General features: G+C 35.3%; 1 long non-coding RNA gene across 1 annotated transcript; it reads right to left on the bottom strand.

Annotated features, from left to right (window-relative positions):
* Positions 1-394: 394 nt before the first annotated feature.
* On the bottom strand, positions 395-6824 carry LOC119864487. The gene is made up of 2 exons (XR_005374246.1): positions 6139-6824; positions 395-4733 (listed from the first exon to the last, which is right to left on the bottom strand). It is a non-coding gene; the product is annotated as an uncharacterized LOC119864487 (long non-coding RNA).
* Positions 6825-7657: the final 833 nt, after the last annotated feature.

The following is a 7657-nucleotide window of genomic DNA, read 5'->3' as shown; positions in this document are numbered from 1 at the left end:
TGATAATTTATAGTCTACAGGCAGCTCTTGGGTTTATTATCACAATGACAAATGCACTGTCATTGTTAATAGGATATTTCCCAGCAAGGACTTCTTGTTATGCAAGCCAGGTTCGGTATGTCATGCAGCATGATAGCAATAAAGTCTACAAGAATTTGTAATGAACTTCAATTACTAATAGATTATGGTTAATGGAAAATATGTGCAGTAAAGATATGGGTTTTTATATGCGCCTTCTGGTATTCTACAAGGCAATGATTTATGCTACAATTTATGTTAACATTTTCTGCTATGAAAAGGCCCAATTTGGTAGAAAGCCACTTCATCCATAACAAATATTCAAGATAATTTTGCACATAATATAAATGAACGTATAAAATTAGATATTAATCTATTTAATTTTAGCATTTTTATTTTATTTTTTTGAAATGGAGACTTTTTTTCTCTCCTGAGTAGTACTGTTGGTTAAAAATTCTTGATATAAAACAAAAGCATGAGATATATTGATGTCTTTCAGTTAAATGTAACATTTTGCATGTTAATTTCTTTGTTTAACTTCCTGTTGTAATTAAGGACCCAGTTAAGATTTGATATATGCTGGTGTCTTGCTTATGTAAGTATTATTTTGAATTAAGAAAACCCACAAGTATTCATGTTAACATGAATTTATAATCCACATCATGGTTCCTCTCAATATGAAGATTGACAGCTGTGATAATAAATGTGGAAGTACATATATAAATGATTTCTATTTGTGTGTATGTGTGTGTGGGCACATGTGTGGCATAAACAGACACAGTCTTATATACATATATATATAGATAGAGACAAAAACAGACAAAACTGAAAAATGCAAACCCCAACTTAGCCAAGTATAGACCCAAAAAATGCAATAAAATTAAATTATAAAAAATAAAACAATTCACCAAAAGATTTTGAATTAAATGATAATTAATTTAAAATTTTGAGTGTAGAGCCAGCACAGTCTTGGAAACCTACTGAAAACATTTTACCTCTTTAAAATGTGTGTGTGTGTGTGTGTGTGTGTGTGTGTAAAAGCTAAGATGACTTTTAAAAAGATGAATTTTTAAAAACCTTGGTCTTTAAACTCAGAACACATATTTTTTAATGCTCTTCCTTTTCTTTTAATCCCTGAAATCATTTTTTCCATAGGTCCTATATGATATCCTGCAAATGGCAGGTACACACATAACATTTGTACTCACTACTGTACTTACTTGAATAAATTTTGACTGTGGTTTTTCCCTCTGACCCATGACAATGCTAAGAATGATGAGCAACCTTAGTGTCCAAGAGTTAAGGTCTTAGACTCTGGAGAAGAGACCCAGTTCTGCCACTTTTTAGCTTAGATTTTGTGTAAGTCCATCTAAATCTACCAAACCTCAGTTTTCATCTGAAAAATGAGAATAGTTAGTAAAGAATGCCTTTTTATTTTGAAAATTAAATGAAATAGTGTCAAAGATTTTCATAGTGCCTAACATAATGAGCACATAATTCATTTTAGATATTATTTTTATTTGCAGTATTTAGTGAAATACTGGTCTAGATATGTCAGTGAGTGATTTAATATTTTTATAATTATTGCTATCATTATTATCAATATTCCTTGCAAGCTTCCATATCTTATAGCTTTTGAGGCTCTTGTGATCCAGAGGGTCACCTGGTTGATTCATAAAAAGGCTTCTAGGCTTCACACACAAATCTAGGGTAGGACCAAGAAATATGCATATCTAACAAGACTCCCAGATGAGTCTTCTGCCCAATGAAATTTTAAAAGCAGTGCCGTGGTACAATTTATAGAATTTGTTGGTGTTCATATTTCTGCTACTTGTTGAAACATAACTGAAATACCATGATGACTGACTTGATCATCTGTTAGTTGAGATTTGACATCATGCTGATTAAACATCTAGAATCCAAGTGATTGATAAAATATGTATACTTCTCATCTTGATATTTTGGGCCTATTTGGGGAAAAAATGCTTTTTCCTTAAAAATATCCATCTACTCTCCTAGATCCAATATAACTTGTATTTTTTCAAAAATTTTCTCTTTTCTCAATGTTCTTCTTGGTCTACTTTATAGATTAGAAAAAAGATTCTAAAAACAATGGGAAAGACTTGAATTAGATTAACCTTCTTGTGTTAGGGCATTATCTTACTCCAAATAAGTTAGCATTGTACACTGCTTCTTTCTCATGTAACAGTCTGAGGATAGGCAGTACACACACCACATCAAGACTCAGCAACTTCTACCCGTTGCTCTGAATTTCCTATGGCATTGCTGCTCTTTCTGAACAGTCTGAGATAGCACACTCCCACTTTCACATTCTAGTCATCCAGAAGGAGAAAAAGGGGAAGAGGAGAACATAATTCTTGCTTTATCAGCATAACCCACAAACTGTGTTGCTTCTTCTCACATCCCCTTGGCTAGAGGGTAATCATATGACTGTATGTAGCTCAAAGGAAGTATCAGAAATGCAGTCTTCATTTGGGGAACCAGTTATATCATTAAAAATTAGACATTATGTTACCAGAGAAGAAGGGGAGAATTGCTATTGGGAAATAGTCTCTGCCACATTCTGTTACAATTCTCCAGCCAGCTGGAGTTAAATAGGCCTTATCATTTGCCATTACCAAGTATCTTTTGTTATGGATACTCAATAACTGATAATATGCTTACTGAAGACCAGAATACTAAATCAATTCACTAGAATTGTCCTCCCCTGCCCAAAAGGGCAGGCCACAGTTATATAGGAGTTGCTTGTTTAAGGTAGTACATTGTAGAATCAAAGTTGACTAAGTCAAACAGGTGCTGTCTTTGTGCCAGGGTCACCAAGTGAGATCAGTCCCCAGGAAATAGAATGAAAATTCGGCATCAAAGAGGTAATTCCTATAATGAAGCTTGGAGAGAGAAAGGAACAGAGAATTAACAAGGATTAACATTAAAGACAGCCAGGATGTGGTGGTTAAGAACATGGTCCCTGGGGTTCATCTGTGTGGGTTGGAATTCTGTTTCCACCAGCTGTGAGAAAGTGGGAGAAGTGATACAAGCAGCTTAAACCTCAGCTTCCTTCTTTGTGAAATTGGGATAAAAATAGTTACTAATCCATAAACCTGTTAGGAGGATTAGATTAAATAATATAACACAGTGTCTAATACATCATAACTGCTCGATAAATATTACTATGGAATCCTTATATTTAAGGTCTGTTTTTTTTTTAAAGCAGAGAATCTTTTTCCATGATCAACCCTTTTTCAAGCTGGAAATCTATAAATTAGACACACCAGAGAAAACCCAGGGAGCCAATGTTTACTCCACCATTCCTAGGACACACAGATGGGAAACCCATGGATTGCCAACCTTGCCCAAATAAATCTGTCCCACGAGGTTTATTCTGAAGCAGTAAGCCTTGGCTAATTTCCTTGTCCTGTTCTCTGGGTATGCTTTGAAAAAAAAAAAAAAAAAGAAAGAAAAGAAAAAAAAAAAAAAAAGGAGGAAGAAGCCCAAAGTCTTTTCCCAATCAGACCTGGAGAAATAAAAATAATAAAAAAACTAATAAAAGTAATAAACCACAAAATTTGTAAAGCACCTCCCATGAAAAGCTATTGTAAAGTAGGTAGGTTAAACTTGGAAAGCATGTAGAATGGTAGCAATATCTTGATAAATAAGCCAAGGCTGCAGTGTGCTTGTGCTGATAATAAGTAGCATGGAAGAACTGTCTCTTCTACAAAACCCTGGGATTTATGTCCAGTCTGCCTGCATCGGAAACTGGAGAATTAACTCATGAAATCCATCTATCAGCACAGGTAGAAAGAAGAATCACAGTATAGAAATGAAATTAGCATGAAATTAGTTAGCTGTAGGACATAAATATAAGTACTGACATTTTCCTGCATCTTCTGTATCAAATGTCTTTGGAGAGCTCACCAAGCTTGGACTGTAGTTGATGGCTCCTATGATTTATTTCAACATTTTCTACCCTAGGCAGGTTGTTTGCAAAGTCCTTCAAGTATCATTAAGACAAATCAGGAAACAGATAATTCCTCAAGAGAAGAATATGATCATGGGAAGACACCACTTATACAGAATATCCACAATGTGTCATTGCAGCCTCCAGAACAACGCATTACTGTATTTATTAATCTATTGCTACAGAGATTACGGCAATCTGACATGGAACCCTAATGAATTTTTGGCACATTTGAAAATTGTGACTGTTGTTGCCCGAGGAGCCTCTTAAATCAACTTCCACCCCTTTACTGCTGTTGCCTTTTTACAGTGTATATCATGTTGAGAAATGGATTACACAACCCGCAGCTTTAACTAACCTGCATTAGTTGATTGTGTACTATGGATGTGTGTGTTGCCTGGCATATGAATCATAGGGGAACTAGGATATGGGTGACAGATAATTTAAACATGAAATTGGTGATGCCTGGGACCTGGTAGGAATAGTGGTAGAGAAATAAAGGCAAAAATCAAGGCAAATGGTTGGGAGAACCCAGGTATTTGGGACTTGATTAAAACAAACTAAATAATAATAATAATTACTATTATTTAAAAAAAGCAAACTTACTAGTGAAGGATAGTGTTTAGAAAGAGTATTATTTTACCATTCAAGGAAGTGAGTTTTTTAATACTACCCTTTGGCCCTCTGATGCTTCTTCTCTTCTATGATAGGATCAACTTCCTTCAATTTGCAGATGGACCTTTGGGGCAAAAGGAATTTTGTTCTATGAAGTCTTACCTTTTAAGGCAAGCTACATCTAAGATGAAAGAGCATCATTAACTTAATTTTCCCACTCTACAGACATATAGTGTAAAGTCAGAAGATATAGAGTCTTGCTTACACCCAGTTACAAACTTGCTTTGAGAATTGGGCTAAATCATTTAACTTATTAGTATCTTAGCCTCCTCACCTCCAAAATGGGATAATGATAACCAATCTTTCAAATTAAGTAAGAATCAAGTGAAATGTTATATGCTGTTCTATCTAGGACATCTGAGTTGCGAGAGGCAGATATGCCCTAGGATACTGCAAGGTAAAGGGTATTTGTTTTCAGGATAGACATAGACAGAGATTGGAAATGGCAAGGGGCATTACTTGAGACAGCCAAAGCTCAGCTCCCATTCAAATGCCATGTGGTTTTACACTCCTGGTATCTCTCATTCCTGTATATGCCCCTTTCCTGTCTTTCTAACTAATATCTTGAGGTCCCGCATATGGTCTACAGTAGCTACGCTGGATTGACTCTGTCTTAAGACCTTTCATCTCATCTACTACAGAGTGCCACCTAGCCTCCTGACAGTCATTTGAATATGTCAAGCTCATTCTCACATCAGGGCCTTTGTACTTATAAGTTCTTTCTGAAATGTTCTTCTCCCATCTTTTTGCATGTCTTTCCCTTGCATTTCATTTAAACTTCTGTTCAAATCTCACTCCTTTAAAAAGGACTTCCTTCACAATTCTAACTAATATTATACCCTCTGGTACTCTTTTCTCCTTACCTACTTTTATTTTCTTATTAGTGTCTATCACTATCTGACATAACTATTTTTCTGTCTTCCCTCCCACTGCTTCTAGAAATCACACCAGTAGCATTGGGAACTTTGTTTTCTTTACTGCAGTATCACTCTTGCTAAGAACAATGCCTCACATGATAAATATTATTAAATGTATATTTCATGAGTGACAGTACAAATGCCAAATCTCCCTAGATTTCTAATTTCTAATTTTGTTAAAGATTTTATTTATTTATTTATTTGAGATAGACTGAGTGAGAGCATGAGAAGGGGGGAGGGGCAAAAGGAGAGGAAGAAGCAGGCTCCCCACTGAGCAGGGAATCCTATGTGGGGCTCCATCCCAGTACCCTGAGATCGTGACCTGAACCTAAGGCAGACACTTAACTGACTGAGCCACCCAGGCGCCCCTATAATTTCAAATTTTTTAAGAGAAGAATTAAAAGGATCCATTTGATATTTTTCAAGAGAAATCATTCCAGTCAATTTCTGGCCAACCAGTGAGTTGCCTCCTTGTATTAGCTTCCCACCCATTGGTCTGCAGACTAGGTTGAAATGGGGCCACTTCAGACAGTACAGAGCACAGGCACTTACAGCATCAGATAGGCAGGTGTCTCAAGGTGGGGCTAAAGTGGCCCAACCCTGATGGCACCTTTGGTTTCATGAAGCAAACCAGTAGCTTGGCTCCAGTAGACACAGCTTGGCTCCAGTAGACACAGCAAGCCCACCAGTCTTTGGCTAGAAATATCAAGGTTATGAATTATTAGGTTGACCTCTCTAGGTACCAGCTCTCTGGCCTCAGTCATAATTTTCTTTAATTTTCATTTTTTTATCTGCTCTGCATTTTATACTGAATTGTTATAAGCAATTAATAATAAGCATTGCTACTATTTTTGAAATTCCTGGAGTCTGCCATTTTATGAGTATATTTATGCAGCTTAACTCCAGAAATCCTTATGACCATCTTCTGAGGTAGATACTATGATTATATTCATTTTGAAGGTGAAGAAGTGTGAGAATCAAGAAGAAATCAGTTACCTGAGATAACTTAGTAAGTAACTAACAGACTAGGGTTAACCCAGAAGTCTGGTCTGCTTTTCATCTGACAAGATTATATACATTCATTTCCCTGCAGGGCTTAGCAAGAAGTCCTTATTTTCTCAGAAATAAGGTTCTGATGGGGTAAACACATGTATATATGCCTTTAAAATGACAAAATATTCTGTGTAAGCTACTCTATTAAGCAAACATTTGAAACATTAAATATACATTCAGGTCTATGCAGTTTCACAGACTTAAGATCTAGTATTCTTTGTGACCTTTGTGTATGTTTTTATGGAGATACACCAGAAATCATTACTATTTTATGTGTGCCCAGATTGGCAGAATTTTTTATTAAGAAAATTGCCAATTTTTATAATAAGCAAATATCAGAACCCTGTAATAGTGCACTCCACTTAATGTTTTCTCTGGATTTTGGCAATACTCCCTAACAACAAAATAAAAAAAGTGTCCGAAATACTTTAAATAAGTTAAGGTTTATATAAATACTAAGGGCAACAAAGAATTTTATTGGGTTCTTGAGCTATACTTTCAGTAAGAATATAAACACACAGGCAGAAAAAAAAAAGAATATAAACACATGGTTACAAGATGAATGCTTGAGAAAGAAATCATTCACTAGACACCCATTACTTGGGACCCATATGAATGGCACCATATTAAACACTGGGGAATGTATTATTTTGTATAAACTAGCATTCCAAATTCATGTTACAGGCTTTTTTCTGAACCAAAAGAACAAACTCAAAGAGTCAATAGTTTCATTCCTTGTACCTATGTAACTTCCCATCACTGCCTGGTAAGTACTCATGGGGATTTTTGTTTTAAAGGCTCAAGTGTTCCCGTTACCTTAACAAATTGAAGCAGGTGAGAAGTTATCCTTTTTTTTTTTTTTTTTTTTTTTTTTTTTTTTTTTTTTTTTTTTTTTTTTTTTTTTTTAGTAAGTGATGTTTTTAGGGATGAGAAAGGCCATTTTTACAAATATCCCTCTATGGATATCCCTCTTTTCTATCTGTAAGTAGCATATTATTCAGTTCTTGTTTTGTTTTGT

Source organism: Canis lupus, chromosome 19, assembly GCF_011100685.1.
Source record: "Canis lupus familiaris isolate Mischka breed German Shepherd chromosome 19, alternate assembly UU_Cfam_GSD_1.0, whole genome shotgun sequence".
NCBI lineage: Eukaryota > Metazoa > Chordata > Mammalia > Carnivora > Canidae > Canis > Canis lupus.
This window is presented reverse-complemented; position numbering and strand designations above follow the sequence as displayed.